Source organism: Oncorhynchus gorbuscha, linkage group LG21 (genome assembly GCF_021184085.1).
Source record: "Oncorhynchus gorbuscha isolate QuinsamMale2020 ecotype Even-year linkage group LG21, OgorEven_v1.0, whole genome shotgun sequence".
Taxonomy (NCBI): Eukaryota; Metazoa; Chordata; class Actinopteri; order Salmoniformes; family Salmonidae; genus Oncorhynchus; species Oncorhynchus gorbuscha.
In genome coordinates, this window is record NC_060193.1 from 32,680,938 (window position 1) to 32,698,370 (window position 17,433).

Below are 17,433 nucleotides of genomic sequence, written 5' to 3' on the forward strand. Positions count from 1 at the left end.
GGCGGTATGCAAATTGGAGTGGGTCTAGTGTTTCTGGGATAATGTGTCAGGATTTGGCCAGGGTTGTTCCGGTTTTTGGTCACTAGATTGATCCCCATTATTATTTTCACCTGTGCCTCGTTTCCCCTGATTGTATTTAAACCCTTTGTTTTCCTCTGTTCTTTGCTCTGTGTTTGTATGATAGCACCCAGCTCTAGTACTCTGAGAACTCTTGTTGATCCCGGTGGACTCTCTTGTGGAATTCTGTTTTTTGTTCTTGTTTGTTTGTTTTTTGAGTATCTTTTGAGGCTTTTTGTGCTTTACCTTCCACCTTGTGGATTTACCTTTTTTGTCTTGGAGGATTACTATTGTTCTTGTAGGATTCCTTTTGAGGTTGTGGAGTTACATGTTTTCCTGAAGAACTTCACTTTTTACTTCATTAAATACCCCGTCTCAAGTACTGCTGTGTCTGCCTCATCTTCTGGGTTCTGCCGACTATTCATGGCTCAGTTGGTTAAGTGACTGTTTCTCACTCCGGCGACCTGGGTTCGTAACCGGGTCCTGACATAATGGTGTTGATCTGAGCCATTACCAACCTTTCAAAGCACTTCATGGCTACGGACGTCAGTGCTACGGGTCAGTAGTCATTTAGGCAGGTTGCCTTTGTGTTCTTGGGCACAGGGACTATGGTGGTCTGCTTGAAACATGTTCGTATTACAGACTCAATCAGGGACATGTTGTAAATGTCAGTGAAGACACATGCCAGTTGGTCAGCACATGCCCGGAGTACACGTCCTGGTTTTCCGTCTGGCCCCGCAGCCTTGTGTATGTTTACCTGTTTAAAGGTCTTACACACGTCGGCTACGGAGAGCGTGATCACACAGTCGTCCGGAACAGCTGATGCTGTCATGCTTGCCTCGAAGCGAGCATAGAAGTGATTTAGCTCATCTGATATGCTCGTGTCTCTGGGCAACTCGCGGCTATGCTTCACTTTGTAGTCTGTAATAGTTTGCAAGGCCTGCCACATAAGACGAGCATCGGAGCCGGTGTAGTATGATTCGATCTTAGTCTTGTATTGATGCACCTTGAAAGCGGCAGCTCTACCCTTTAGCTCAGTGCTAATTTTGCCTGTAATCCATGGCTTCTGTCCTGTAGTTTATCATCTGCTTCATCTGACCACTTTGTTATAGACCGAGTCTCTGCTGCTTTCTGCTTTAATTTAAGACAACGTTTTTTGTATTCAAAGTGTTGGTATTCCTGACTCCATATACGTGACTGACCAGCTCAAAATCAGTCTTATGTAGCAAAATTTGAAATTGTGTTTTCTTCATTGGTAAACGTCGAGACGCAGAGCTACAACAGGGTATATCATACACTACAGGTAAGAAACAATGGGAAAGTAATTATGTTTTGAAAGTTGATAAACTCACTTTTGAGAAAATGGCCTTTGAATATTTTGGGACTATTGCTGAAGAGCACTTCTTTGTCTACACCCATTCAGCATTAAAAACATTTTTTTTATGTTTACGTTCCAATGGCTGCCTGTGAAGTAGTGACCTGCGACATACGCTTAGTTTCCTGAAACAGGTCACATATGATCATGAGTCATATAATGCTTGATGAGAGCACAATCAGGAATAACAACACACGATTACTCCCGGTCAGAATCAGCTGCGAAAGGTTGCTTGAATGCAGAGTGCAGACAAATTTGTGTTGTTTTTTTTGCGTTGGTAGGAGTACTGAGGTGATGTCGGCGTAAATGTGTCATCATGTTTGAGATGTTGGCAGCTACATATGCTATTTTCGTTGAGCAATGGCAACATACTCTCTCTGTCCATTGGCATTGTAATCTACTGGAAAGCTAACATTTTCCCAAACTGAAGATTTAAACGATGATGGAGAATACTCCTGGTTTATCAACCCCACTACTTGCCATCGTAAAGAACTATTTCACGGCTGCCCCTCACAAAGGACAGTTTGAAATGCGGGAATTAAGATTCTAATGCGTATAGGCTCTAGCTGTTTTAACGGAATAGGCTGAAAGGTTATTTTTTGCTTAGATTTACTCAAGAGGCCTACAACACAGCGTAGGCATAGCCTACAGGTCTAGTGTTTTTATTTTAAATATATATTTTTATAATGTATTAATTCAGGTTCACAGTGCGAACTGAACTAAGGTCCCAAGGTCCCCGTACCAAATAGTACACCTCTAATTTCCACGACATTGTATAGCCGCATTTTCCCCTGACCTGTGTGATTGACAGCTTTCAAATCAGCTGTGTATTTGCTCCAATGATATCGTTGTCTGTTTTTTTAACCTTGAACCCGCTGTGCACGCTTGGCCAGAGACTGCCATCAGAAAAGAGAGGGCTGTTTCATGTTCCACCCTTTCTCCAATGCACATGGGGGGATACTGAGTAGAGGGAGAGAGAAGGAGAAAAGTAAGTCAGAGAGGTAACCAAGTGCAGAGATGCTGTGTTCCTGCAGTTGCAGTAGCAGCTCACACAAACAGTCCTTGGGAATAGTCGAGCGGAGCAAATGTTCAGAGAAAAAGGGAGGGAGGGACTCCAAAGCTGCACCTCACTCCACACTCACACTTAACATACAAAACAAATGCACCAGATGCTGTAGTACAACACCCAGAGTCAAGACCCGGGTGTTACGACACATTTTATTTTACCACGCAACATCCTGCTACCTGCTGAATATGATAATATGCTAAGCTAGGCACTAGACTAATGCTAGTGCTGGGAGCCTATGGGCGGCTATCTGTGACAAGAGTGATCAGAGTGACAGAGTTAGCTAGCGGTGGCAGCCAGTGCTTTCCTTTTCAAATGGGCCTTTTGTGTTGGGTGGCATCTTCCTACTCGGAGCATCTGATCACGCAGTGCTGCTTACAAGCCTTCAACTGGGAGGGTAACAGCCAGCTGTCACATGGCACACCCATTGCATTTAATTAGATCTACTAACACATGACATTGAGCAACCCAACCCAATGTCTACTAGCAGAGCGAGAGAGTGAGAGGAAAAATCGAGTGGTTCAACTTATTTTCTTCCAGAATTCCGTAAAGCTTCTGAAGGAAGGAGGACCAAAACAATAGTTTTTTAGGTCTTTGACCAAGATCATCAAGAGAGTGGGCAATAAAAATGACTGAATCTGTGAATTCTTGACCTGGAACAGTCCGGTCTTATAGCCATTTTATAGATTGTGATGATAAAGGGAAAAATCTCTGGAATTTTATGGTCAATGGCTGTTTCCCCTGTTGCCTAGCTTTTGAGAGGAACCACATCCCCATAAGAAACATTATTCAGTGGTATTGGCGGATCCTTGTGCTGACTTAATTGGGCAACTTGTCTCTAACTGCCAATTCCTGGACTGACCAAGAAAAGAGCCTGAATCAATCAGCTTAATTGATCTCTGTAAATGTATTAGTCATCGTCCTGTACTGCAGATTGTAAATCTAGGTTGGATTTAGGTTATTTCATGACCAACCATTTAGTAGTTTCTTGGTTGTGGTATGTTTGCATCATAATTGAGTGTGTGTGTGTGTGTGTGTGTGTGTGTGTGTGTGTGTGTGTGTGTGTGTGTGTGTGTGTGTGTGTGTGTGTGTGTGTGTGTGTGTGTGTGTGTGTGTGTGTGTGTGTGTGTGTGTGTGTGTGTGTGTGTGTGCGCATATGCGTAACTGAAAACAGATTAAAAAGCACTGAGAAAAGAAAATCGAAATGATTGTAATCTAGAGCACAGAAATGGAGAGATTTATTCAGAGGTACAGTGCCTCGTTAACGTATTCACCCCCTTGGCATTTTTCCTATGTTGTTGACTTAAAACCTGGAATAAAAATATATTTTGGGGGGTTTATATCAGTTGATTTACACAACATGCCAACCACTTTGAAGATGCAAAATACTTTTTAATTGTGAAACAAACAAGAAATAAGACAAATAAACTGAAAACGTGAGCGTGCATGACTATTCACCCCCCAAAGTCAATACTTTGTAGAGATATTTTCTGCAGCAATTACAGCTGCAAGACTCTTGGGATACGTCTCTATAAGCTTGGCACATCTAGCAACTGGGATTTTGCCCATTCTTCAAGGCAAAACTGCACCAGCTCCTTAAAGTTGGATGGGTTCCTGCTGGTGTACAGCAATCTTTAAGTCATTCCACAGATTCTCAATTGGATTGAGGTCTGGGCTTTGACTGGGCCATTCCAAGACGTTTAAAGGTTTCCCCTTAAGCCACTCGTTTGTTGCTTTAGCAGTATGCTTAGGGTAATTTTCCTGCTGGAAAGTGAACCTCTGTCCCAGTATCAAATCTCTGTAAGACTGAAACAGGTTTCCCACAAGAATTTCCCTGTATTTAGCACCATCCATCACTCCTTCAATTCTGACCAGTTTCATAGTCGCCGCCGATTAAAAACATCCCCACAGCATGATGTTGCATGATGTGTACTCCAGGTGATGAGAGGTATTGGGTTTGTGCCAGACATAGCCAAAAAGCTTAATTTGAGTCTCATCTGACCAGAATACATTCTCCATATGTTTGGGAAGTCTCCCACATGCCTTTTGGCGAACACAACGCGTTTGCTTATTTTTTTCTTTAACCTGTTAAGCCTACCCCTGTTTACTGCCCCTTCTGGAGGAATTGGGTACCCATATAAAACAGGATACATTTTTGTCAAAAGTTGCTAATATATGCATATAAAAATATCATCGAATAGAAAACACTCTAAAGCTTCTAAAACCATTTAAATTTTGTCTCTATGTAAAGCAGAAGTCTCAGGGCATGCATTCTCCCAAAGTCTCTCTTGTCATGGAAAAAGTTGGCCCAACTTTGACGTCATCGTATACGCACTTCCCAAACAACTACCGTTCTGAGAACAGTCTGTTCGTGTTCAGCGCGAAGCCTGCTTTCGATGGGGCTTCTCATTGTGAGAATCGCGCGCTCACGAGACGTTGAGCGTGCCGAAAGGTCTCGGTCACGCGAAAAAAAAAGTGTACGATTATGCGCGCTCTGCTCCCGCTCTCTCTTTTCTTCAGGATCGAAAGACGTGTGTGTTTCGCTTCGTCCTCACAATTGCTGTACACCTTCATAACATGTTAAAGCTTAATTATGAACATAGTTTGACAATTTTACTCGACATATAATATATATTTTCGACGTTTTGGTGCGTATCCACTTGAATTTTGCTTACATTTCGACCGAAATGTGGCTATTTTGAGAACCGAAAGACGCAGACTTGAAAACTAAACGCTGTTTTGGTAAGTATAATCCCTTCCAGGTCTTTTGATGGAAGAACAGCAAAGGTAAGGGAATATTTATGTGTTAATTTTGGGTTTCTGTTGACTCCAAGATAGAGGAGGCATAATGATACATTTGGAGCGCCGACTCACAACGAGTGTAGCTTTAATTCAATACCCTGCATGTGTATTTTAATGAACGTTTGAGTTTTAACTAATACTATTAGCATTTAGCGTAGCGCATTTGCCTTTCCAGAGCTCTAGATGGGACGCCTGCGTGAGGTTAAGCAAGAGGTTAAGCAATGCCTTTTTTCTGTCCGCTCTTCCGTAAAGCCCAGCTCTGTGGAGTGTACGGCTTAAAGTGGTCCTGTGGACAAATACTCCAATCTCCGCTGTGGAGCTTTGCAGCTCCTTCAGGGTTATCTTTAATCTCTTTGTTACCTCTCTGAAAAATGCTCTCCTTGCTTGGTCTGCGAGTTTTGGTGGGTGGCCCTCTCTTGGCAGGTTTGTTGTGGTGCTGTATTCTTTCAATTTTTTAATAATGGATTTAATGGTTCTCCATGGGATGTTAAAAGTTTCAGATGTTTTTTCATAACCCAAACCCGATCTGTACCTCTCCACAACTTTCTCCCCGACCTTTAAAAAAATATACATATTCGATAATATATCAACCGAGTGTGTAGCTTTTTCCATAACAGCGGGAGGAACAATGTCCACTTCACTCAATTGTGCACCATCTCACTCTGAGAGCCCCCACCTCTCCACTTACGCAATGTGATCCTTCATGCTCATTTTTCAAAATAAAAGCCTGAAACCATGTCTAAAGACTGTTGACACCTTAGACAAGCCACAGCAATAGGAATCTGGTTGATATCCCTTTAAATGGAGGACAGGCATGCATAGGGACACAGAGGTTTCAAAATAATAGGCTCTTCCTGATTGGATTATCCTCAGGCTTTCACCTGCAATATCAGATCTGTTATACCCACAGACAATGTTTTTTTTACAGTTTTGGAAACTTTAGAGTGTTTTCTATCCTAATCTGTCAATTATATGCATATTCTAGCATCTGGTCATGAGAAATAGGCCGTTTACTTTGGGAATGTTATTTTTCCAAACATAAAAATAGTGCCCCCTAGCTTCAAGAGGTTAAATTACAGGTTGTAAATGCAACAAAATAAGAAAAATGCCAAGGGGAGTGAATACCTTTTCAAGGCACTGTAGTAACACAAATCTGAAATGTGGTTTCTAGGCCAACCAAGGAGAGATGTTCTGTCCTCATCCTTCACCTTGCACAAAACAAAAGACTATGGTCTCCCCTCGGGCCAAATGATTTAGCATGCTCTATGTCAGCAAACATCATTCCATGTCATTGCATTCCAAAGCTAATGCGCCCTGATTGTCTTGAGAACAACTGAGTCAGACTTATTGCCAAAGACAGACCTGTTACTTCCACCTCCTTTCATTTCCATGACGGAAAAGGTGAAAGTCAGGGAGATGAACGGAGTCCTTCGCCCACGAGGCAAATTTAGGCTTTCAAGCCTTCCGTGTCTTTTGTGAAGCGCTCGCAGTTAGGGCCAATGCACTATTCATGTGCCCATAAAAAGGAGCTCTGCCCTGAATAAAAAATAAGTAAAACACGGGTGGGGTGTAAGTCGCTCTGGATAAGAGCGTCTGCTAAATGACTTAAATGTAAATGTAAATGAAAGGAATCAAATGTATTAGACTAGAGTAGTCAGATTGAGCTTGTTTGTTTTGTGTGGCGCAAGCAAACTGTTGCGCAATACGGTACTGTATTATCCAACGGCAGGGGTTTGAGGTATGAAACTGCTACAAATGGATTCGATCAACTGAATCTGAGTCTTAACGGTGTCTCTACTGCGTACATCAGCAAGAGGCAGAGAGAGAGAGGAGGGGGGTTGAGGGACTCGTGTAGCATTTTAAACACTTCCTCTGTCTAGTGGAGGCACTTACTGAAGCAAGGACCCATTACTACCAGCAGAGCAGAAATTACTCTCACCTTCAGCTTGCATGCAGATTAATACTGTCAATTTTAACTGTTGAGCTTTCGTACAATCAGATCATCTCACATCTTATGTGGTGAATTTTCTGATTTACTTTTGTTTTGGAGGGAAAATATGGGTTGCTTTGATTTCAAGATATTTTTGATCTGGCAACCCTAGAATGCAACGAGAAAGGAAGGAAAACAAATAAATAAAATGTGGAGTCGAGCTTGTTTGTGGACACCTGCTGTTGGGTCCTTCTGTCAGTGTGAAATATTGCTGATCCTGTCACACATCCAGGGGAAGGAGGCTGTAATGATTTAATCCTTGCGGGGGTTCACCAGTCATCTGTCTCACCTATCTTGGAGTGTTCTGAGCTTGTTCCTTAATAAATCCAGGGGAGTGATAGAACATACGGATAGACCATCATGACGGGATCACGTTTTATATGCATTGTTTATATATCTATGGATGTTGAAGCTAAACCAATGCAAACTCTTGGAAGTTATTGCTTGTAGTTACATTCAATGTATTTGGTCTTGCTGAAGGCTAGCTACAGAGGACACCAGAACGTAAGCCTACCATTATAGAGTTCTTACCACGCTCTACAATCTTTACAAATACACTGTAGTCCTATTCTAACAAAGGAGTTAATTCCAGCTACACTTATTATATATGTATTTACTAGGCAGGCTTGATGTCAGGCTTGATGCTTGATACAGACATGCTTGTTACAGGGCACACTCAACTGCAAACTTGGTCATGTCTTGAGAGTGTTAGCTGCATTTCATGCGCTAATTGCCAGTCAGAGTTCATGGTTGTTTTTGTATTCGCAGTGGGCCTGATTCCAACAAACTCTGTCATCTGCTTGACCCCCCTGTGCCCCCTCCTTGGCCATTCTCCAAGCTGACCAATCAATAACTTGCCATGATGAATGTAGATTGTCCATCATGAGCTCCTCAACCAATGGAAATCAATAAAAACAATATCCATCCATATTCATGATCTCAGCCGCACATATGTTTCTTCTTTTTCTCATGGCGGGGAGCTTTTCTATCAAAACACTATTTACGTGGAGGTGAAGAAGAAGAACAGAGAAATAAAGTGAAAGAGAAGGAAACGGGTACAGGAGAAAGAAAGGGAGGGGGAAAAAATGCAATTTCACCCTGAGACTGACAAGCCACAGAAGGAAGCAGTTTACAGATTAAAGTAATTTCATTGCATCCACTGATATATTCCTCGGGACAAGGGATGCGAGGGCACACCTCATGGCCATGGACAGATTCCCCAAAGATGTCGCTGAGCTGGAAGGGCTCAGCTTAGCTCTCTCCTACTAACACTAGATAAACAATCTCTATAAACAATCTCTGAGCATTTATCAATCTGCTCACTTGTAAACAGGCTTAGGCTGATGACATTTAGAACAGAGCAGATGTATAAAGGTATTAACCTCCACCTCCAAATATATTGACCTTGTGTATCGCCCCAGTAGTTTTGTCCAATTTTTCTTGACTCTCTGAAACTTATTTTATTGAAGCACCTGATCTCTGATATCTTACCAGTGTTTTGACTGATACGGTATAGCAATTATATAATAACCCAACCCTTTAACCTTCAGAATACATTCAGCCAATATTGCAACAATGTAAAAGGGCAAGTACTGGTACTCAAAATACATGCTTCTGCCTCTGTCATTAGTATTTTTAAAATATTTATTTACCTTTATTTAACTAGGCAAGTCTGTTAAGGACAAATTCTCATTTTCAATGACAGCCAGCCTAGGAACAGTGGGTTAACTGCCTTGCTCAGGGGGAGAACGACAGAATTTTACCTTGTCAGCTCGGGGATTTGTTCTTGTAACCTTTTGGTTACTAGTCCAATGCTCTAACCACTAGGCTACCTGCCGCCCCATCATCAGGTTTAATGCTGACTTGAAGAGACATATATTGTTATAGAAAGGCAGTAACATTTAGTTGCTGTAACATTCTGGGCTACATTTAGGCATGTTGGATGGCGGTAATACACATTGTATAGGATGCCTGTTCGGTTTCATGAATTTTGGTGAGGTTACTCTCTAAAAGGGTTACCTGTCCAAAATTGTAATCAGTAACTTAACTTCTGGAATACCCAAACTCATTAATGTAATCTAATTCCATTCAGTTACTTTTAGATTACATTCCCCTAGAAGATGTCACGTATACTCCCTCTCCGGCATCTAGGTCATCAGGCTGCCTCATGACACTCACCTGGACTCCATCACCTCCTTGATTATCTTCCCTATATATGTCGCTCCCCTTGGTTCTTTCCTCAGGTGTTATTGACTCTGTTTCATGTCGGTGCATTGCTTGTTTTTCGTGTTTATTTTTAAATTTTTCACTCCCTGTACTTGCTTCCCGACTCTCAGCGCACATCGTTACAGAAGAAGACACAAATGTATGCTACCAATTGATTGACATCTATTGCAGGATAAATTAAGTTTATATAGCTGGCCATATATGGATGTTAAATTCTACTTTATTGGTTGGTTATGTAGGCTTCTTCTAACCCATCGCTTTCCACTACAAATAATAATACGATTAAATGATTTCTTTACATTAAAAACCAAAGTCTCAGAACTCCAGTCATTCCATGATCTTCAAGAATAGGACTTGGAAATATGGAAGTATAGACCAGCCAAATTGTTTTACCTGAGCATAACCCCAAAACTAAGGACTTATTTTGTTGTCATGGAGGACCAATTGGGCTCATTGATTCGAGTTGAAAAATAAATGATGCGCTCATGGAATGGCATGCTTTGAGCACTACTGAAAAGTGCTATTTACATGTGAAAAAATGAATGCCATTTGCTGCATTTACTCTATAGGCCTATTGTTTACTTTTTTTGTTGGTCACACTTCGATATCTTGAAAATAGATAGCTGTTTAAAGAGCAAATCCACAGATGAAACAACATCAAAATAGTCGCCCCGACTCTGTTTTTGGTAAATAAACTAAGGGATGGGCCTGGAGAAAAGCTTTACGTTGGGAACTACACATGCGGAGATAATCCGTTTCACCTACTCTGCGTCTCACAAAGACACGGCGGTTGGAACCAAAAATATCCAATTTGGACTCATCAGACCAAAGGACAGATTTCCACCGGTCTAATGTCAAATGATCGTGTTTCTTGGCCCAAGCAAGTCTCTTCTTATTATTGGTGTGCTTTAGTAGTGTTTTTTGCAGCAATTCGACCACGAAGGCCTGATTCACACAGTCTCCTCTGAACAGTTGATGTTGAGATGTGTCTGTTACTTGAAGCATTTATTTGGGCTCCAGTTTCTGAGGCTAGAAACTCTAATAAACGTATCCCCTGCAGGAGGTCTTCCCGTCCTTTGGTGATTTTGGGGCCAGTTTGATTATAGCGCCTGATGGTTTTTGTGACTGCACTTGAAGAAAATGTCAAAGTTCTTGACATTTTCCAGATTGACTGACCTTCATGTCTTAAATTAATGATGGACTGTCATTTGTCTTTGCTTATTTGTGCGGTTCTTGCCATAATAGACTTGGTCTGTTACCAAATCTGGCTATCATCTGTACAGTGGCTTGCGAAAGTAATCACCCCGCTTGGCATTTTTCCTATTTTGTTGCCTTACAACCTGGAATTAAAATGGGATTTTTGGGGCGTTTGTATCATTTGTTTTACATTGATTTACAACATGGCTACCACTTTGAAGAAGCAAAATATTTTTTGTGAAACAAGCAAGAAATAAAACTAAATAACAGAACTATTCACACCCCCAAAAGTAAATTACTTTGTAGAGTCACATTTTGCCGCAATTACAGCTGCAAGTCTCTTGCCATGTGTCTCTATAAGCTTGGCACATCTAGCCACTTGGATTTTTGCCCATTCTTCAAGACAAAACTGCTCCAGCTCCTTCAAGTTGGATTGGTTCTGCTGGTGAACAGAAATATTTAAGTCATACCACAGATTCTCAATTGGATTGAGGTCTGGGCTTTGACTAGGCCATTCCTAAGACATTTAAATGTTTCCCCTTAAACAACTTGTGTGTTGCTTTCGCTGTATTGCTTAGGGTCATTGTCCTGCTGGAAGGTGAACCTCAGTCCCAGTCTCAAATCTGAAACAGGTTTCCCTCAAGAACTTCCCTGTATTTAGTGCCATCCATCATTCCTTCAATTCTTACCAGTTTCCCAGTCCCTGCCGATGAAAAACATCCCCACAGCATAATGATGCCACCACCATGCTTCACTGTGGGGATGGTGTTCTCTGGGTGATGAGAAGTGTTGTGTTTGTGCCAGACGTAGCGTTTTCCTTGACGGTCAAAAAGCTCCATTTTAGTTTAATCTGACCAGAGTACCTTCTTCCATATGTTTGTGGAGTCTCCCACATGCCTTTTGGCGAAGAGGAAAAGTGTTTGCTTATTGTCTTTAAGCAATGGCTTTTATTCTGTCCACTCTTCTGTAAATCCCAGCTCTGTGGAGTGTATGGCTTAAATTGGTCCTATGGACAGATACTCCAATCTCCGCTGTGGAGCTTTGCAGCTCCTTCAGGGTTATCTTTGTTCTCTCTGTTGCCTCTCTGATTAATGCCCTCCTTGCCTGGTCTGTGGGTTTTGGTGGGCGGCCCTTTCTTGACAGGTTTGTTGTGGTGCCATATTCTTTCCATTTTTTAATAATGAATTGAATTGTGCTTTAATGGCTGTTCAACATTTCAGATGTTTTTTTTTAACCCAACCCTGATCTGTACTTCTCCACAACTTTCTCCCTGAGCTGTTTGGACAGCTCCTTGGTCTTCATGGTGCCGCTTGCTTGGTGGTACCCCTTGCTTAGGGGTGTTGCAGACTCTGGGGCCTTTCAGAACAGGTGTATATATACCGAGATCATGTGACAGATCATGTGAAACTTAGATTGCACCCAGGTGGACTTTATTTAACTAATGATGTGTCTTCTGAAGGTAATTGGTTGCACCATATCTTATTTAGGGGCTTCACAGCAAAGGGGGTGAAAACATATGCATGCACCACTTTTCCGTTTTTTTATTCATTGAAACAAGTTACTTTTTTCATTTAACTTCACCAATTTGGACTATTTTGTATATGTTCATAACTTCAAATCCAAATCCAAATAAAAATATTTAAAAATTACAGGCTGTAATGCAACTAAATAGGAAAAACTCCAGGGGGATGAATATTTTTTGCAAGGCACTGTATACCACCCCTACCTTGTCACAGCACAACTGATTGGCTCAAATGCATTAAGAAGGAAATAAATTCCACAAATTAACTTTTAACAAGGCACACCTGTTAATTGAAGTACATTCCATGAAGTTGGTTGAGAGAATGCCAAGCGTGTGCAAAGCTGTCATCGAGGCAAAACGTGGCTACTTGGAAAAATCTCAACTATAAAACGTATAAAACACTTTGTTGGTTACTAGATGATTCCATATGTATTATTTCATATTTTTGATGTCTTCACTATTAATCTACAATGTATAAAATAGTAAAAATAAAGAAAAACCCTTGAATGACTAGGTGTGTCCAAACTTTTGGCTGGTACTGTAGTTACTGATTCAGTTGCCATTTGGCTGTAAAGGTTATCACAGATCGGTAAACTCTATCTAGTCTGCACAGTCCAATAGCTGTTCCAATATAACAATTCAACTGTACCAAGAAATACCCTTAATGAGAAGATGTGTCCAAACTTTTGACTGGTACTGTATATACAGTACAGTATATACAGTGGAGCAAAAAGTATTTAGTCAACCACCAATTGTGCAAGTTCAAATCAAATCAAATGTTATTTGTCACATACACATGGTTAGCAGATGTCAATGCGAGTGTAGTGAAATGCTTGTGCTTCTAGTTCCGACAATGCAGTAATAACCAACAAGTAATCTAGCTAACAATTCCAAAACTACTACCTTATAGACACAAGTGTTAGGGGATAAAGAATATGTACATAAAGATATATGAATGATATATAAATGAGCAAAAGTTCTCGCAACTTAAAAAGGTACACGTCAACTATGACAGACAAAATGAGAAAAACAAATCCAGAAAATCACATTGCAGGATTTTTTATGAATGTATTTCAAATGATGGTGGAAAATAAGCAAGATTTCTGGCTCTCACAGACCTGTAACTTTTTCTTTAAGAGGCTCCTCTGTCCTCCACTCGTTACCTGTATTAATGGCACCTGTTTGTAGACCTACACCAGGCTGGGAAGACTGAATCTGCAATAGGTAAGCAGCTTGGTTTGAAGAAATCACCTGTAGGAGCAATTATTAGGAAATGGAAGACATACAAGACTGATAATCCCCTTCGATCTGGGGCTCCACGCAAGATCTCACCCCGTGGGGTCAAAATGATCACAAGAACGGTGAGCAAAAATCCCAGAACCACACGGGGGGACCTAGTGAATGACCTGCAGAGAGCTGGGACCAAAGTAACAAAGCCTAACATCAGTAACACACTCGCAACATTGGAAGACATAGCTTGGACTGTAGCCTTCAAAAGCCTATTCCTGCTCCTTTCCTGCGATCCATCAAATACATTTACTGTGTCATCATCGTGGTCTCTGACTTGTGGTAAAACTTGCTCAGTTGGAACAAAGTTACATTTTCCCAAATTCTTTCCATGCTGAGTTGAATATCATTGAGATTACATTTTTGCAAAAATCCTTTCTGAATTTAAAAGAAATCCTCAAAGTAATCATACAGTTTTTCAGGAGGAGCTTTCAAAGACAACGCTATATGTTGTTCCCTATAATTTTCCAAAATGAAAGAGAGAATAGCAGAATGCTCTCTCTCTGTTGTGCAGTGATATGAGAAATGCATCCTTATATGATTATGATTAATGTATAAAATGTGCCTATGTGACTTGGAAGATATACTGTACTCTATGAAATTTGACTCGAGAACCATGTCCCGGATTTTTAAGAGTTTATATTTTGCGACCTCTTTTTATTTGTGAGCTGTTGAGCTTCTCTCTTGAGAGGATGTCATTTTAATATAACAATAGCACACTTTTGTTTGCTATGTGGCAAAACTGCAACAAGTCTCATAGATGTAGGACAAACAACAGCCCATAATAGATTCTGTTCCAAAGCTCAGTTTGTGACTGAAATCCGTCCAATCTAAGAAAGAAAGTGTGAATTCTTATCCTTCCCCTTTCCAATTTATTTTACCAGCTTCACAGTAGACAACTCCATCTGAGAACCCAACCCGCCTCTCTTCCCACTAGGGAAAGGAACAAAATCAATTTGCTAGAAACCATATCCACCATTTCCACATATTTAGAGAAGGAATAAATAGTTTTAACACATCAATGATTTATTCTCTCTCCTCCAAACTGTGAGAAACCAACCCAAAGAAAGGAACCCGACTGTCATTATCTTGGGGGATCAGAGCCGGCTTTTCACTTCAGCCCTGTGTTAGGATCCACATCAATTTAATATGCCATGGCCGTGCTCAGATCACTATTCTCGGGCCAGATTTAAGCGCTAATCTCGTACTTAGGCCCTAATACAATGAAAATGCATTGAGCAGAGATTGAGAGACGATATGCCGCTCTCTTAGATCAATTTCCGTTGGAGAAAGGAATAAGAGGAAGACCGTGGTTATGTTTGGAGCCTTGGGAGAACGGGTGAGAGGTGATGGAGTGGCTGGCTAGGGTGGGCTGAGCATTGGGATTTTAAGTTCTCCTAGCCTAGTAGTAGGACCACTTCAAGAGCTATATGTAAGCATTAATACTATACATTAGCATAGAAAATATACAGGATACCACATAGATAATGTATATGCATTATCATTTGAACAAACTTACTAGTAGCCCATAAAATCAAAAATTCAGCAGAAAACCATTGTGGACAGCCTCCCATTGTTTTTTGGTGTGAAAAAAATAGTGGTGGATTGTTTTAACTTTCACTTTGGTTCCAGACTGACTGATGAATTTAGGGTTGGGTAGGCATGTGTTGTGTGCTTGCTCGGCCCTGGTGGGGTGACAGGGATTTATCTGTATTTTGTTTAGCGTGTTTCGGGATCGTAGGGGAATAACGTGGCATGTTTATGGGGCGATCTCTTTCAATGAATCTCACTTGGGCTGGAACTAAATGGGCTCACATCGAGCAGAAGAAAGAGGAGTTGGAGGGAGGGGAAGAGGGAGAGGAGGCAGATGAGCTTATCATGGCAGCCATGTTGGTTTTTGTTGCGCAATATTTGTTTGTGTCCTAGCTCTTATGTTGAATTGTATTTATTACCGATTAGATTCCTAATGACAGGTTATATGAATAAATGCGTCTTCCTTATGTAGCCAAATAGACATGGGGGGGTCATATAGATAAACAATAGTATTATTAATGTTTTCATGCTAACTGAATAAATACGCAAACTCCATTGAGAGGGATTAGTTTGCCCATATAAACTGTGATTTCCATCTGTCTCCATTCGATGTTAACGTGGACATAAGAGCGTTTCTTCTATCATCCTGTGCTAGCTTTCAAAGTCTCTGAGGAGACTGCTTACTGCTCCCCTGATAAGACAGAAGAAGTTACCCAGAACGTTCACGCAATGATTGAATAACCTTGACAGAACGTTGTGTTCTCCCACCTTATCTGTCAAGGCGTAGGGTGGTGGGGTCGGGCTTTTCATAAGTACCTGAGAGCACCTGCCCCATTGCAGGCGCAAAGCCATCAATAAATCTCTTCACTAATGCACCGTGGAATCTTTTTCCCTTCACTAAAATGAATGCATGATAGGTGAGTGCTGCTTGGCAATAAAGGCCAGGGATAGGAACATGTTCTTCCCACTACGGTAAAGCTAGCAGGATAAGCCTCGCTTCCTCCCTCTTTCAGACTTAAAGTGCAGCAAATGTTTTAGTGCTAGGCTAGCACAGGCTGATTGCAGGGCAAAGAGTTAGCGTTAGTGACTGCAGCAGATAACGCCTTCCGGTCTGAACACGATGTCTTTGTGATGCAGAGGGATTGGCAGAAACACAGAGCTACTTAGTGTAGATATTCAGTAAGTTCCAGCTTAGTTAACTATGTCCCCTAAATTGTCCAAAGCAAAGGCATACCACTGGCTCTAGTTACCTAGCAAGCTAGCACAATTGTTTGTGCTGTATGTAGGTTAAAATATCATGTGTAGAATATTAAACATACATGTGGGTTTATAATAGTTGCTGCCTTTAAATAATTTTATGTATTTTTTTTCCCAAGACAGGAATAGTAGCATTGAAAGTTTTCTAAATTCTCCCTGAAGAAAAAATTGTTATAATGAGCATTTGCTAGAAACCATATGCCCATTCATATTTGAGGGTTCTTAAGAAAAAACACACGCATACATGCAAGAGAATCGTAAAGTTGACAGAAATCATGTGTGCTTGTGTGGCATGTCTGTGCGTGTTTGTGTGTTCCTTAAATCCTGTTAACCACTAACCCTCGCCAACTTCACGCTTCCTCATCCCTTCTTTAAGAACATGTCGAATCATCCTCAGAGCACGTCGTCGGATATTTGTCAGCCGAGCTGGCCTCCTTCCCTCTTTCTCTGCCTATCTTCACCTCATCGTGGTCATATGTCTTCTTCTCTATGAGACAGAGAGATGATTCATCAAAGGGGTAGACAGGAAGCCATTTATTACTGCCCCTTTAATAATGCGCATAGAAACCCACTATGGTCTTCTTTCTCTCTCACTACCAAATGGATAGCCTAAAACCTCTAAGGGATATGCATATCTTTATTGGAAAATCCTATAACTCTATACGAATTCGCTGTTCCACCCACAACACTCGCGAACCCCCCCACCCACCCACCCACACACACACACACTGCAAGAATAGAAAATGAAGACACTAAAGCATTGAATCAAATTAAGTGGTAATTTCGAAGTACTGTAATGCGACTAAGGTTTTTTGTTCTTTCTCTTGATTGCCTGTCATGCTTAGAATTCAACGCAGTGCTCTCTCCTCTTCTCCTCTTTCCCCCTCTCCTCCGTCCCCGCTCTTCTCATCCTCTTCTATAGTTCTACTCTTGCACCCTGGGAGTTAAGCACATTGCATGTTAAGTGATACCATTTCTGCGTGTTACTGGCATGGTGTGGTAGTGCTGGTGTGTTTGGAGCAAGAAACCGGCAATGACTGAACGTGTTCTGACTGAGAGTTGGATGGCTTCATGTCTCCAAAAGGACTTAATGAGGACTTTCCCATTAGCCATTTCCTGTG

The 17,433-nt window shown here is 41.3% G+C and overlaps 1 protein-coding gene across 3 annotated transcripts in view; it reads left to right on the forward strand.

Moving 5' to 3' along the window:
* LOC124007690 (protocadherin-7-like) overlaps window positions 1–17,433 on the forward strand; it is a 227,639-nt gene that overhangs the window by 158,440 nt on the left and 51,766 nt on the right. The window lies entirely within an intron of this gene.